Source organism: Arachis hypogaea, chromosome 12 (assembly GCF_003086295.3).
Source record: "Arachis hypogaea cultivar Tifrunner chromosome 12, arahy.Tifrunner.gnm2.J5K5, whole genome shotgun sequence".
NCBI classification, from domain to species: Eukaryota; Viridiplantae; Streptophyta; class Magnoliopsida; order Fabales; family Fabaceae; genus Arachis; species Arachis hypogaea.
In genome coordinates, this window is record NC_092047.1 from 38,687,579 (window position 1) to 38,704,515 (window position 16,937).

The 16,937-nt window shown below is 38.9% G+C and overlaps 1 non-coding gene across 1 annotated transcript; it reads right to left on the bottom strand.

The window, feature by feature from the left end:
• Positions 1–6,405: 6,405 nt before the first annotated feature.
• On the bottom strand, positions 6,406–6,509 carry LOC112731539 (small nucleolar RNA R71). The gene has a single exon (XR_003167313.1). It is a non-coding gene; the product is annotated as a small nucleolar RNA R71 (small nucleolar RNA).
• Positions 6,510–16,937: the final 10,428 nt, after the last annotated feature.

The following is a 16,937-nucleotide window of genomic DNA, read 5'->3' on the forward strand; positions in this document are numbered from 1 at the left end:
TAAATTTGCTTGAAGTTGTATTTGGAACATGATTTTTGAGTTAAAGAACACACAACCTGTGAGATTTGAGCCTTTATGCATGGTTACACTATTTAACCATAATTATTTTATTCTTGTGTGTTTACTTCTCTATGATTGTGATCTATATTTTGTTCCATCCTATATGTCCAATGTTTATTATATTTATATGTTTGCATATGATTGAGGCCATTAATTGTTTAGCTCACTTATCCAAATTAAGCCTACCCTTTCAATTACCTTTGTTAGCCACTTTGAGCCTTTAAATCCCATTTGTTCTATATTTTACCACATTACTAGCCTTAACCAGAAAAACAATTATATATCCCAAACTGAATCTTTGGTTAGCTTAAGATAGAATTGTGTGTGCTAATTAAGTATGGGAAATTGTAGGAACAAAAGATAATAAGGGAATGTGTCATGATAATACAATGGAAATTTGGATACCTACTCATGTGAAACTATAAGAATTAAAAATCTATGTGCATTGATAAGCTATGTTTATTTTTATGTTTATGTTAAAAAAAAAAACAAAAACAAAAACAAAAATATTCAATAAATAAATAAGGGGACAAAATTACCCCAATGCTAAGTTAAGAATTCAAAGATCAATGCATGTATGATAAAATTAAAATAGAAAGTTGATACACGAGTATGGAATGTGAAAGGGAAATTCTGGGTAGCTAGGTATGAATTCTAAAGTTATATAGAATATATATAGGTTATGTTAAAGCTTGGGTTAATTAAAGATTCAGTTTATAAGCTTACTTAGCCATATATGTATCCTTACCATTACCTTGGCCCCATTACAACCTTGAAAAGACCTCATGATGTTTGTATTGGTATATTAAATGTTGTTGATTGGTTAGGAGAAGAAAAAAAAAATTAGAGAGCACGATTAGAGAAGGATAGAGTGATTGCCCTATACACTAGAGAGATTAGAGCGTACATACATCATCAGTGAGGGTTCAATGCTTAAAATTCTATGTTCCCTGCTTTCATGAGCTACCTTCTTGCATTTTTATCTGTTCTTACTGTATAAGAATTGAATTAGTGGAATCTGATTTGTAATTATTTTGAGGAGCTTATTTACTATTGATCAAGTGGACAAGAATCATATAGTTGCATTTACATATATAGGTTGCATTGCATTGCATGAGTTTTACATGTTCCTACTCATTTATTTTATCTCCTTCAACTAAGCATGAGGACATGCTAATGTTTAAGTGTGGGGAGGTTGATAAAACACTATTTTATGGTTTATAATGTGCTTAATTGTGTGGTTTTATCATGATCTTTACCCACTTATTCATATGATTAGCATGCATTTATATTTCCTTCCTAAAATTATTACATGATTGAAAACTTGCTTCCTAAGAGACTTTTAATTATGTATTTCAATTCTCCTTTATTCCATTCGATGCCGTGATCTGTGTGTTAAATGTTTCAGGCTTTATAAGGCATGAATGAGTTGGAGATTAGAAAGGAAGCTTGCAAAAATAGAAGGAACACAAGAAATTAAGGAGATGACCAGCAAGAAGTGACGCGGCCATATAGCTCACGCGACCGCGTGAAAGAGAGGAAATTGCAGTGACACGGCCGCATGGCTCACGTGACCGCGCGGATTGGAATAGCATAAGGGACGCGGAGGCGTGGACGACGCGCCCACGTGGCAAAGCAAAACGCCGAATGACGCGTCCGCATGAATGACGCGATCGCGTGACGTGCGTGATCTGCATAATCTGCAGAATTTGCTGGGGGCGATTTTGGGCCCTGTTTTGACCCAGTTTTTGGCCCAGAAAAGCAGACTAGAGCCAGAGAACATGCAGAAACCAACAACAACATTCATTCTACAAAATTTTAGTTTTTAGATCTAGTTTTACTCCTCCTCTAGGTTTTCTCTCTACACATCCATAGTTCTTAGGATTTTATTTCTATTGCTCTTTGCATTGGGATATTGAGAAGAGTTATTACCTCATCAAGACTTCGTCATTCTAGTTCGTTTTCTTTACTTGGCTTCACTCTTCCATGTTCTTTAATTTACTCAATTTTACTATTGGATTATTTTAGAATTTATTAATACAAGAATTACTTTTATTTTTAAATGATTCCTTTGAGTTTTATTTATCATGTCTTTCTTTAATTCCCTTTCCTATGTTATGAGTTCTACATTCACAATGAGCGAGAAATTCCCTAACTTGATGGGGAGTTGATTGAAAGGAACCCTTAAGTTGGGATACTTAAAAGAAAAATTGTAATTGGGTTTATTGTTGGAATGCTCTCTAGTCACTGACACTAATCCTTTTCAATTGAGCGGATTGGAACTTGTGAATAGAAACAGCATTCCAACTTGTTTGACTTTCCCTTACCTAGTAAGGGATAACTAAACAGAACAACCTTCAATTATCAATTAATCTTGAGAGTACTTCAACAAGATTAGGGCTTCCAACTAATCTACTCCTAGTCAAGGCTTTTATTTAAATTACTTAATTTCTCCAATTTAAATTCCTGTTTATTCAACTCAAACCCTTTTTTTGAAAACATCTGATTAATATAATAGCACACCTTTCTGCAACTCGTTGGGAGACGACTTGGGATTCATACTCCCAGCATTTTAATTTTAATTTTTGTGACAACCCTTCTAAATTGATAAGCGGATTTCTGGTTGGTTAAGAACTATACTTGCAATGCATATCTTATAACAATTCTTGACTCGCCAATATCCGCCACGTCAGTCACCAAAGCTGTCGTTTAACTCCAGGAACAGTCCAAGCACGAAAAAGCTTCAATGCTCAGCCCAAGCACACACCAAATGGGCCCCGGAAGTGGATTTCTGCATTATCTGCACTTAGTTACTCATTTTCTGAAAACCCTAGTAACTAGTTTAGTATAAAAACTAGTTTTAGTGATTTATTTCACGTCTTTCATCATATGATGTAACTTTTACGCTTTGAGACCTCCATGGGAGGCTGGCCACTCAGCCATGCCTACCTTATTTTCACTTATTTATTTTCAACGGTGGAGTTTTTACACCCCATAGATTAAGGTGTGGAGCTCTGCTGTTCTTCATGAATTAATACAATTACTACTATTTTTCTATTCAATTCACGCCTACTTCTTCTCCAAGATATACTCTCGTACTTAATTCAGTTAAGTCAGAATGAAGGGGTGACCCGTGATAATCACCCAATCTTCGTTACTCGCTTAGCCAAGATCGCGTGCCTGACAACCACAAAGCGGTCTACATGATGTTCAACGTAGTCATTGGACGACAGCCGGAGTATATTCTCTTGGGTTTCTAATCAACGATTCACATCGTCTTTCCTGACAACAGAACATTTGAATCTGAGATTAACCTTCGTGGTATATGCTAGAATAAAGGCAACACTCTTGGGATCCGAAAAGTCTAAACCTTGTCTGTGGTATTCCGAGTAGGATCCGAGATCCAGAAAGTCTAAACCTTGTCTGTGGTATTCTGAGTAGGATTTGGGAAGGGATGACTATAAAGAGCTTCAAACCTGCAAATGTGGGGTGCAAGTGACAGTGCGCAAAAGGACAATGGTCCTATTCTGATGCTAGCGGGAACCGACAGATGATTAGCCCTGCAGTGACAGCGCAGATGGATTTGTTTTCATCCGAGAGGATCATACAGCTTGCCAAGGAAAGAAGTAATGCATGGTTGGAAGAAAGAAGTAGAAAAGCTAAGGTTCAGAAGCGACAAAGCATCTCCATACGCTTATCTGAAATTCCCACCAATGAATTACATAAGTATTTCTATCTTATTTTATGTTTTATTTATATTTTAATTATCAAAAGCTCATAACCAATTTAATCTGCCTGACTGAGATTTACAAGATGACCATAGCTTGCTTCATGCTGACAATCTCCGTGGGATCGACCCTTACTCATGTAAGGTATTACTTGAACGACCCAGTGCACTTGCTGGTTAGTTGCATCGGAGTTGTGAAAAAGTGTTGAGATCACTAGTTCGCCATACCAAGTTTTTGAATCACAATTTCGTGCACTAAGTTTTTGGCGCCGTTGTCGGGGATTGTTAGAGTTTGGACAACTGACGGTTCATCTTGTTGCTCAGATTAGGTAATTTTATTTTATTTTTAAGCTTTTTATTTCTTATTTTTGAAAAATACAAAAAAAAATCAAAAAAATTAATAAAATCATAAAAACCAAAAATATTTTGTGTTTCTTGTTTGAGTCTAGTGTCAATTGCATCTTTTTAATTTTTCTTAAAATTTTCGAAAACTCATGTCTGTGTTCTTCATGATCGTCAAGTTGTTCTTGATGATCTTCTTTGTTTGATCTTTGCATTTTTATGTTTTTTGTCTTTTCTTGTTTCTCATATGCATTTTCAATTTATTAGTGTCTTAACATTAAAAAGTTTTAACTTTGGGGTCTTGCATGTCTTTCTCTTCTTAAAAATTTTCAAAAATAAGTCTTGGTGTTCATCTTAATCTTCAAAGTATTCTTGGTGTTCATCTTGACATTCAAAGTGCTCTTGCATATTTTTCTTGTTTTGATTCATAATTTTTATGTCTTGTGTCTTTTAGTTATTTTTCTCTCTCCTCATAAAAATTTAAAAATTAAAAAAATATATATTTCCCTTATTCTTCTCATAAATTTTGAATATTTGAGTTGACTTAGTCAAAAAATTTTTAAAATTTAATTGTTTTCTATGAGTTAAGTCAAATTTTCAATTTAAAAATCCTATCTTTTCAAAACCTTTTCAAAATTCAAATCTTTTTCATTTTTCTTCCATTTTTTTCGAAAATTTTAAAATTTGATTTTCAAAATCTTTTTCTTATTTTTATTTCATATTTTCAAAATCTTTACTAACAATTAATGTGATTGATTGAAAAATTTTAAGTTGTTACTTGCCTATTAAGTTGTTACTGACAGAAATTTTCGAAAAAGAAGAAGAGATGGCCGAACCTAACAACAAAGGTGGAGATGCAAGGAAGATGCTTAGTGACTTTATTGCACTGATGCATGGAAACTTGTCTCTCAACAAATTTCCCTTCGGCAAGTATACCGAATTGTCGTCAAGTAATAACTCACAAAAGAGTGAGGTCGAATCCCACAGGGATTGATTGGTCAAGCAACTTTAATCAGAGAAATGTTCTAGTTGAGCTAAGCAGAAATTGAGTTGATATTTGCAGAAACGTAAATGGCAGGAAAGTAAATAACAGAAAGTGTAAATGCTGGAAATAAAGAGCAAAATGTAAATGGCGAAAAGTAAATTGTAGAATCTTAAATGGGGATTTGGGGAAATGAACATAAAAGTAAATGGCAGAAAGTAACGAGAATGGGTAAGATCAGAAATGAGGGATTCATTGGGCTCAGGAGATGTTGTATTCTCCGTATCAAGTTCATTCTCATCTCTTCCTCAATCAATGCATTCATTAATCTCCTTGGCAATCTTAAGTGATTGGATTCCAATTCCTTGGCAACCCAATCTCTCAAATCTTGATCAATAGCCAATTCTTTGGTCTAATTGCTCATGAGAAGAGATGAAGTATGGTCACTGATTATACCACATGTATTCCCAAATCAAAGTGTTGGTAAGATTATATGTCACTATATCCATCCAAACCCCAATTCGGTCCAACATGAGAAAGCATTTCTAGCATGATCTCTTCATTCCTCTTCCAAAGTTCCGAAGAGATCCAGGTATGAATAGCATCTTTTCCAAGACAACTACCCAATAGGATGAAGATTGAAAGCTTTCTAGTAAAATCAAGAGAAAAGAAAGAAGAAGAATAATGAAAACTATTATTGATCCATCAAATTACAATAGAGGATTCCTATTCTTCTCTGTTCTCTTCTTTTTCATATGAGCAGGAACAAGGATAAGAACATTCTTATTAAAGCTGATCCTGAACTTGAAAGCACTCTAAAGAGGAAGCTAAGGGAAGCTAAAGCACAACTCTCTGGAGAGAACCTGACAGAAATTTTCGAAAAAGAAGAAGAGATGGCCGAACCTAACAACAAAGGTGGAGATGCAAGGAAGATGCTTGGTGACTTTATTGCACCCTCTTTTGACTTCTGTGGAAGAAGCATCTCAATTTCTGCAATTGGAGCAAACAACTTTGAGCTTAAGCCTCAATTAGTTTCTCTAATGCAGCAGAATTGCAAATATCATGGACTTCCATTGGAAGATCCTCATCATTTTTTAGCTGAATTCTTGCAAATCTGTGACACTGTTAAAACCCATGGGGTTGACCCTGAGGTCTACAGACTTATGCTCTTCCCTTTTGCTATAAGAGACAGAGCTAGACATGGTTGGACTCACAACCTAAAGAAAGCCTGAACTCTTGGGAAAAGCTGGTCAATGCCTTCTTAGCAAAGTTCTTTCCACCTCAAAAATTGAGTAAGCTTAGAGTGGAAGTCCAGACCTTCAGACAGAAGGAAGGCGAATCCCTCTATGAAGCTTGGGAAAGATACAAGCAATTGATCAGAAGGTGTCCTTCTGGCATGCTTTCAGAATGGAGCATCATATGTATATTCTATGATGGTCTGTTTGAACTGTCTAAGATGTCATTGGACAACTCTGCTGGTGGATCTCTTCATCTGAAGAAGATGCCTGAAGAAGCCCAGGAACTCATTGAAATGGTTACAAATAACCAATTCATGTACACTTCTGAAAGGAATCCTGTGAATAATGGGACAACTTAGAAGAAAAGAGTTCTGGAGATTGATAGTCTGAATGCCATATTAGCTCAGAATAAAATATTGACTCAGCAAGTCAATAGGATTTCTCAGAGTCTGACTGGAATGCAAGCTGCATCCGGTAGTACTAAGGAAGCCTCCTCTAAAGGAGAAGCCTATGACCCTGAGAATCCTGGAATGGAAGAAGTGAAATACATGGGAAAATCCTATGGAAACACTTATAATCCTTCATGGAGGAATCATTCTAATCTCTCATGGAAGGATCAACAGAAGCCTAATCAAGGCTTCAATAATAATAATGGTGGGAGAACACGGTTCGGTAATAGCAAACCTTTTCCATCATCTTCTCAGCAACAGACAGAGAATTCTAAGCAGAGCCACTCTGACTTAGCAATTGTAGTCTCTGATCAATATAAGACCACTCTTAGTTTTATGACTGAAGCAAGGTCCTCCGTTAGAAATTTGGAGGCGCAAGTGGGTCAGCTGAGTAAGAGAGTTACTGAACTCCCTCCAAGTACTCTCCCAAGTAATACAGAAGAGAATCCAAAAAGAGAATGCAAGGTCATAAACACATCCAACATGGCCGAACCTGGAGAGGAGGAAGAGGCAGTGATTTCCAGTGAGGAAGACTTCAACGGACGTCCACTGGCCTCAAGGACTTCCCCAATGAGGAACCAGAGGAATCTGAGGTTCATACAGAGACCATAGAGATTCCACTAAACTTACTATTGCCATTCATGAGCTCTGATGAGTATTCTTCCTCTGAAGAGGAAGAAGATATTATTGAAGAGCAAGTTACTCAGTATCTAGGAGCAATCATGAAGCTGAATGCTAAGTTATTTGGTAATGAGACTTGGGAGGATGAACCTCCATTGCTCATCAACAAACTGAATGATCTGGTTCAACTGAAATTTCCTCAGAAGAAGCAGGATCCTGGAAAGTTCTTGATACCTTGTACCATAGGCACCATGACCTTTAAGAAGGCTCTGTGTGACCTGGGGTCAAGTATAAACCTCATGCCCCTCTCTGTAATGGAGAAACTAGGGATTTTTGAGGTGCAAGCTGCAAGAATCTCACTAGAGATGGCAGACAATTTAAGGAAACAGGCTTATGGACTCGTAGAGGATATCTTGGTGAAGGTTGAAGGCCAGTACATCCCTGCTAATTTCATAATCCTAGACACTGGGAAGGATGAGGATGAATCCATCATCCTAGGAAGACCCTTCCTAGCCACAGCAAGAGCTGTGATTGATGTCGACAGAGGAGAGCTAGTCCTTCAATTGAATGAGGACTACCTTGTGTTTAAGGTTCAAGGATCTTCTTCTGTAACCATAGAGAGGAAGCATGAAAAGCTTCTCTCAATACAGAGTCAAACAGAGCCCCCACATTCAACTTCTAAGTTTGGTGTTGGGAGGCCACCGCTAAGCTCTGAATCTCTGTGAGGCTCTCTAAGAGCTCACTGTCAAGCTATTGACATTAAAGAAGCGCTTTTTGGGAGGCAACCCAATGTTATTTAATTATATTTATATATTTGTTTTCCATTGTTATTTTATGTTTTCTTTAGGTTGATGATCATGTGAATTCATAAAAACAACTAAAAAATTTAAGCGGAATAAAAAATAGCATTAAAAACAGAACACCCTGGAGGACAGGCTTATTGGAGTTTAAACGCCAGTAAGGATAGCAGAATGGGCGTTTAACGTCCAGCCTGACAGCATTCTGGACGTTAAACGCCAGAATGGGCAGCACTCTGGGCAGTTAACGCCAAAAAGGGCTGTCTGGCATCTGGTTGGCGTTAAACGCCAAAAATGGGCATCTGGTTGGCGTTTAATGCCAGAAAAGGGTGTCTGGCTGGCGTTGAACGCCAGAAAAGGTAGCAGAGCTGGCGTTAAACACCAGATTTGGCACACAATGGGCGTTTAAACTCCAGAATGGTGCAGGGACTCAATTTCCTTGACACCTCAGGATCTGTGGACCCCACAGGATCCCCACCTACCATACCTCTTCTTCTCTTCTCTTCACACCTTTCCATAATACTCTTCTCCATACACCCTTCACCAATCACCTCAATACCTCTTCCCCTAACACCTTTCACCTATCAAATCTTACCCCCTTCTCCATACTCTCTTCACCACTCACATCCATCCATCAAAAACCCCACCTACCTCACCATTCAAATTCAAACTATTTCCCTCCCAAAACCCAACCCCTCATACACGGCTACCCTCTCTCCCTTACCATATAAATACCCCTCCTTACCACCTTCAACTCCACACATCATACACACTTCCCCCTCCCTTGGCCAAACCCACCACACATCTCCATCTCCTCCATTTCTTCTTCTTCCCCTCCTTTCTTTCTTCTTTTGCTCGAGGACGAGCAACATTTTATATTTAGTGTGGAAAAAGTCCCGCTTTTTGTTTTTCCATAACTACTAATGGCACCTAAAGTTGGAGAAATCTCTAGAAAGAGGAAAGGGAAGGCAAATTCTTCCACCTTCGAGTCTTGGGAGACGGAGAGATTCATCTCAAAGGTCCATCAAGACCACTTCTATGAAGTTGTGGCCAAGAAAAAGGTGATCCCCGAGGTCCCTTTCAAGCTCAAAAAGAGTGAATATCCGGAGATCCGACATGAAATTTGAAGAAGAGGTTGGGAAATTCTCACCAACCCCATTCAACAAGTCGGGATCTTAATGGTTCAAGAGTTCTATGCCAATGCATGGATCACTAAGAACCATGATCAAAGTTTGAAACCGAACCTAAAGAATTGGCTCACAATGGTTCGTGGGAAATACTTGGATTTCAGTCCAGAAAATGTGAGGTTAGCATTTAACTTGCCAATGATGCAAGGAGATCCTCACCTTTTCACTAGAAGGGTCAACTTTGATCAACGGTTGGACCAAGTCCTCTTGGGCATTTGTGTGGAAGGCGCTCAATAGAAGAGAGACTCAAGAGGTAAGCCGGTTCAACTAAGAAGGCTTGACCTCAAGCCCGTGGCTAGGGGATGGCTAGAGTTCATTCAGTGCTCTATCATTCCTACTAGCAATCGGTCTGAAGTTATTATAGACCGGGCTATCATGATGCATAGTATCATGATTGGAGAGGAAGTAGAAGTTCATGAGATTATTTCCCTAGAACTCTACAAGGTGGCGGACAAGTCCTTTACTTTGGCAAGGTTAGCCTTCCCTCATCTCATTTGTCACCTCTGCAATTCAGCTGGAATTGTCATAGAGGAAGACACCCTCATTGATGAGGAAAAGCCCATCACTAAGAAAAAGATGGAGTAAACAAGAGAGCCCACTCATGGACCTTAACAAGAGCATGAGGAAATTCATCATCATGAAATCCCTGAGATGCCTCAAGGGATGTATTTTCCTCCACAAGACTATTGGAGGCAAATCAACACCTCTTTAGGAGAACTGAGTTCCAACATGGAACAACTAAGAATGGAGCACCAAGAGCACTGATGAGCGGATATTTTATACGCTTTTTGGGGATAATTTCATATAGTTTAGAGTATGTTTTAGTTAGTTTTTAGTCTATTTCTAGTAGTTTTTAGGAAAAATTCATATTTCTGGACTTTACTATGAGTTGTGTGTTTTTCTGTAATTTCAGGTATTTTTCTGGCTGAAATTGAAGGAGCTGAGCAAAAATCTGATTCAGGCTGAAAAAGGACTGCTGATGCTGTTGGATTCTGACCTCCCTGCACTCAAAGTGGATTTTCTGGAGCTACAGAACTCTAAATGGCATGCTTCCAATTGAGTTGGAAAGTAGACATCCAGGGCTTTCCAGCAATATATAATAGTCCATACTTTGCACAAGGATAGATGACGTAAACTGGCGTTCAACGCCAGTTCTCTGCCCAATTCTGGCGTCCAGCGCCAGAAAAGGATCAAAAACTTGAGTTGAACGCCCAAACTGGCATAAAAACTGGCGTTCAACTCCACAAATGGCCTCTGCACGAAATCTCAGCCCCAGCACACACCAAGTGGGCCCCGGCACACCAAGTGGGCCCCAGAAGTGGATCTCTGCATCATCCATCATAGTCCACTCATATTTTGTAAGCCTAGGCTACTAGTTTAGTATTTAAACAACTTTTAGAGACTTATTTTGTATCTCATGACATTTCAGATCTAAACTTTGTATTCTCCGATGGCATGAGTCTCTAAACCCCATTGTTGGGGGTGAGGAGCTCTGCTGTGTCTCGATGAATTAATGCAAGTATTTCTGTTTTCCATTCAAACACGCTTGTTCCTATCTAAGATGTTCATTCGCGCTTAACTGTGATGAAAGTGATGATCCGTGACATTCATCACCTTCCTCAAACCATGAACGTGTGCCTGACAACCACTTCCGTTCTATATCCGATTGAATGAGTATCTCTTAGATTCTTTAATCAGAATCTCCGTGGTATAAGCTAGAACTGATGGCAGCATTCATGAGAATCCGGAAAGTCTAAACCTTGTCTGTGGTATTCCGAGTAGGATTCAAGGATTGAATGACTGTGATGAGCTTCAAACTCCTGAAGGCTGGGCGTTAGTGACAGATGCAAAAGGATAGTAAATCCTATTCCAACCGGATCGAGAACCAACCGGTGATTAGCCGTGCTGTGACAGAGCGCGTGAGCGTAGTTTTCACTGGAAGGATGGAAGGTAGCCATTGACAACGGTGATCCACCAACACACAGCTTGCCATAGGAGGACGTGCGTGCGTGAATCAGAAGACAGAGGAAAGCAGAGATTCAGAAGACAAAGCATCTCCAAAACTCCAACATATTCTCCATTACTACACAACAAGTAACTTTTAATTTATGCTCTACTGGTTATTCATAATTCAACTGATAAACATAATTGACTTCCTGACTAAGATTTACAAGATAACCATAGATTGCTTCAAACCAACAATCTCTGTGGGATTCGACCCTTACTCACGTAAGGTATTACTTGGACGACCCAGTGCACTTGCTGGTTAGTGGTACGAGTTGTGAAAAGTGTGATTCGCAATTTGTGCTACCAAGTTTTTGGCGCCGTTGCCGGGGATTGTTCGTGTTTGAACAACTGACGGATTATTTTGTTGCTTAGATTAGGAAAAATTTTCTCTTTTTTTTTGGTTTAGAGTCTTTTATTATTTATCCCTTGTTAAAACACTTTAAATTTATAGCTCAGTTAATTAGAACGTGGTGTTTATGTTCATGGTAATTGGCTATCATATTTTTAATAAGGTCCCATAACTCATTTGGCTAGAGCGTTAATCTGTGTTCTTGGTAATTGGGTTGGAATCTTTTATACTCTTTTCAAAACCTTCTTTTTCAAAAATAATTTTTCTATTAAATCCTGTGCCAAACTTTAAGTTTGGTGTTTTCAAAAATAATTTTTCTTAAAATTTTTTTTGAAGGTCCCATAACTCATTTGGCTAGAACATTAATTTGATTGGGTTAGAATCTTTTATACTCTTTTCAAAACCTTTTTTTTCAAAAATATTTTTTCTATTAAATCTTGTGCCAAACTTTAAGTTTGGTGTTTTCTTGTTGATTCCCCTTTGATTTTCGAAAATTTTGGTTTGGTTTTCTAAAAATTTTAAGTTTGGTGTTCTTCCTTCATGTTCTTGTGTTCTTGTGAGTCTTCAAAGTGTTCTTGAGTTTTCTTGTGTCTTGATCTTAAAATTTTTAAGTTTGGTGTTCCTTGGTGTTTTCCCTCCAAAATTTTCAAAAACAAGGAGCATTAGATCTAAAAATTTTAAATCTTGTACTATCTTATTGTTTTTCTCTCTCCTCACTAAATTCAAAAATATCTTTTCAAAATATCTTTTCTAACTTCCTATCTTTTCAAAATTTGTTTCAACTAACTAACCAAATTTTTGTTTGTTTCTTAACTTTTTCAAAACTACCTAACTAACTCTCTCTCTCTCAAAATTTTCGAAAATATCTCCCCTCTTTTTCAAAAATTTCTGTTTTTTTTAACTAATTATTTTTAATTTTTTTTACAAAAAAAAAACAAAATAAAAAAATATATATATATTTTTTTCAAAATTCAAATTCTTTTTAGTTATTTTATTTTATTTAAGCATTTACTTCTTATAAAATAAAATAAATAAAAAGATAAATCAGTCAAAGTTATATCCATATATCCATCATGGACATAAGTGGAGATGGACAGTCCAGGAGGACTTTGGGGTCATATTCTAACCCCTCTACTGCTTCGTATGGGAGTAGCATATGCATACCCTCCATTGGAGTTAGTAGCTTTGAGTTGAATCCTCAGCTCATTATCATGGTGCAGCAAAGTTGCCAGTATTCCGGTCTTCCACAGGAAGAACCTACAGAGTTTCTGGCACAATTTTTACAAATTGCTGACACAGTACATGATAAGGAAATAGATCAGGATGTCTACAGACTATTACTGTTTCCATTTGCTGTAAAAGATCAAGCTAAGAGGTGGTTAAATAACCAACCTAAGGCCAGCATAAGAACATGGAAACAGCTGACAGAAAAATTCCTGAATCAATATTTCCCTCCAAAAAGGATGACACAGCTAAGGCTGGACATCCAAGGCTTTAAACAAGGAGATAATGAATCTCTTTATGATGCCTGGGAGAGATACAGAGAGATGCTACGAAAATGCCCCTCTGAAATGTTTTCAGAGTGGGTTCAGTTAGACATCTTCTACTATGGGCTTGCAGAAGGAGCTCAGATGTCTTTAGATTACTCAGCTGGTGGATCTATCCATATGAGAAAGACAATCGAAGAGGCTCAAGAGCTCATTGATACAGTTGCCAGGAATCAGCATCTGTATCTAATAAGTAGCAACCCTTCCATGAATGAAGAGGTTAAAACAATAACTGCTGAATTCAGTACTGTAAAACAAGCTGCTGAATTCAATCAGCAATTAGATTTTCTAACAAAGCAGCTAGCTGAATTCAAAGACAGGTTACAGGAGACAAGGATAGCTAATATACATATGGAAGAACAATTTAAGCAAACAAAGCAGCAGCTATCAAAGCAAATAGCAGAAGAATGCCAAGCAGTTCAATTAAGAAGTGGGAAAACATTAAACACCCCACCTCAAGGCATCAAAAATTCAAGAAATGAGCAACCCACCATAGATTCCCCTAAGGACAGTAAGAGCCCAGGGAAAAATAATTCTGGCACTAAAACGCCAAAAAATGGGTGGAAGGCTGGCGCTGAACGCCTAGACCATGCCCAAAACTGGCGTTCAGCGCCAGGAACAGACAGTGAGTTGGCGTCTAACGTCACTCCAGCTTCTGACTCTGGTACTCAATTGCCAGTGAGGGATCAGACACACACAAGTGCTGATAACAACCCCTCTAAAAAGGCTTCTTTAACCACTAAGGTTGAGGAATATAAAGCCAAGATACCTTATCCTCAAAAACTCCGGAAAGAGGAGCAGGATAAGCAATTTGCTCGCTTTGCCGATTATCTAAGGACTCTTGAAATAAAGATTCCTTTTGCAGAGGCACTTGAGCAAATACCTTCTTATGCCAAGTTCATGAAAGAGATCTTGAGTCATAAACAGGAGTGGAGAGAAACAGAAAGAGTTCTCCTCACTGAAGAATGCAGTGCAGTCATTCTGAAAAGCTTTCCTGAAAAGCTTAAAGACCCTGGGAGTTTTCTGATACCATGCATATTAGAAGGTGATTGCACCAAGACAGCTTTATGCGATCTTGGGGCAAGCATCAGCCTGATACCTGCATCCACTATCAGGAAGCTTGGCTTAACTGAAGAAGTTAAACCAACCCGGATATGTCTCCAACTTGCTGATGGTTCCACTAAATACCCATCAGGCGTGATTGAGGACATGATTGTCAGAGTTGGGCCATTCGCCTTTCCCACTGACTTTGTTGTGCTGGAAATGGAGGAGCACAAGAGTGCCACTCTCATTCTAGGAAGACCCTTCCTAGCAACTGGACGATCCCTCATTGACGTCCAACAGGGGGAAATAACCCTGAGAGTCAACGATGACGAGTTCAAGTTGAACGCTGTCAAAGCCATGCAGCATCCAGACACATCAACAGACTGCATGAAAGTTGACCTTATTGACTCTTTGGTAGAAGAGATCAACATGGCTGAGAGTCTCGAATCAGAGTTGGAAGACATCTTTAAAGATGTTCAGCCTGATTTGGAGGATTCAGGGGACATGAAAGAGCCTCTGAACTTTCTTCTGAAAGAGGAAAAACCTCCTAAACCAGAGCTCAAGCCACTGCCACCATCCTTGAAATATGCATTTCTAGGAGAAGGTGACACCTTTCCAGTGATCATAAGCTCTGCTTTAAATTCACAGGAAGAGAAAGCACTTATTCAAGTGCTAAGGACACACAAGACAGCTCTTGGGTGGTCCATAGGTGACCTTAAGGGCATAAGCCCAGCTAGATGCATGCACAAAATCCTACTGGAGGATAATGCCAAACCAGTGGTTCAACCACAGAGGCGGCTAAATCCAGCCATGAAGGAAGTGGTGCAGAAAGAGGTCACCAAATTACTAGAGGCTGGGATTATTTATCCCATTTCTGATAGCCCCTGGGTGAGCCCTGTTCAAGTCGTCCCAAAAAAGGGAGGCGTGACAATGATTCATAATGAAAAAAATGAACTGGTTCCTACAAGAACAGTTACAGGGTGGCGCATGTGTATTGACTACAGAAGGCTCAATACGGCCACCAGAAAGGATCATTTTCCTTTACCATTCATAGACCAGATGCTAGAGAGACTAGCAGGTCATGATTATTACTGCTTTTTGGATGGCTACTCAGGCTATAACCAGATTGCAGTAGATCCCCAGGATCAAGAGAAAACAGCATTCACATGTCCATCCGGAGTGTTTGCTTATAGAAGGATGCCCTTTGGGCTATGCAATGCACCTGCAACCTTCCAGAGATGCATGCTCTCTATTTTCTCTGATATGGTGGAAAAATTTCTGGAAGTCTTCATGGATGACTTCTCAGTATATGGAGACTCATTCAGCTCCTGTCTTGATCACCTGAAACTTGTTCTGAAAAGATGCCAAGAAACCAACCTAGTTTTAAACTGGGAAAAGTGTCACTTCATGGTGACTGAAGGAATTGTTCTTGGGCATAAGATCTCAAACAAGGGAATAGAGGTGGATTAAGCAAAAATAGAGGTAATTGAAAAATTACCACCACCTGCCAATGTTAAGGCAATCAGAAGCTTTCTGGGGCATGCAGGATTCTATAGGAGGTTTATAAAGGATTTTTCAAAAATCGCAAAACCTCTAAGCAATCTGCTAGCGGCTGACACGCCATTTGGGTTTGACACAGCATGCCTGCAGGCGTTTGAGACGCTGAAAGCTAAGCTGGTCACAGCACCAGTCATTTCTGCACCAGACTGGACATTGCCATTTGAGTTAATGTGTGATGCCAGTGACCATGCCATTGGTGCAGTATTGGGACAGAGGCATGACAAGCTTCTGCATGTCATTTATTATGTCAGTCGCGTTTTAAATGATGCCCAGAAAAATTACACAACCACAGAAAAGGAATTAATTGCAGTGGTTTACGCCATTGACAAACAGATCCTACTTAGTAGGATCAAAGGTGATTGTGTATACTGACCATGCTGCTCTTAAGTATCTACTCACAAAGCAGGATTCAAAACCCAGACTCATCAGATGGGTATTGCTTCTGCAAGAGTTTGATATAGAAATAAGAGACAGAAAAGGGATAGAGAACCAAGTAGCTGATCATCTGTCCCGGATAGAGTCAGTGGAAGGGACGTCCCTCCCCTTCCTTGAGATCTCTGAGACATTCCCTGATGAGCATCTATTTGCCATTCAGGAAGCACCATGGTTTGCCGATATTGCAAACTATAAAGCTGCAAGGTTCATACCCAAGGAGTACAATAGAATACAAAAAAAGAAACTAATTACTGATGCAAAGTACTACTTGTGGGATGAGCCCTATCTCTTTAAGAGATGTGCAGACGGAATTATCCGTAGGTGTGTCCCCAGAGAAGAAGCACAGAGAATCTTATGGCATTGCCATGGATCTCAATATGGAGGCCATTTCGGAGGTGAGCGAACAGCCACCAAGGTTCTCCAATGTGGCTTCTATTGGCCCACACTCTATAAAGATTCCCAAGAGTTTGTACGTAATTGTGACAGTTGCCAAAGAGCTGGTAATCTGCCTCATGGTTACGCCATGCCTCAACAAGGGATCTTGGAAATAGAGTTGTTTGATGTATGGGGAACTGACTTCATGGGACCTTTC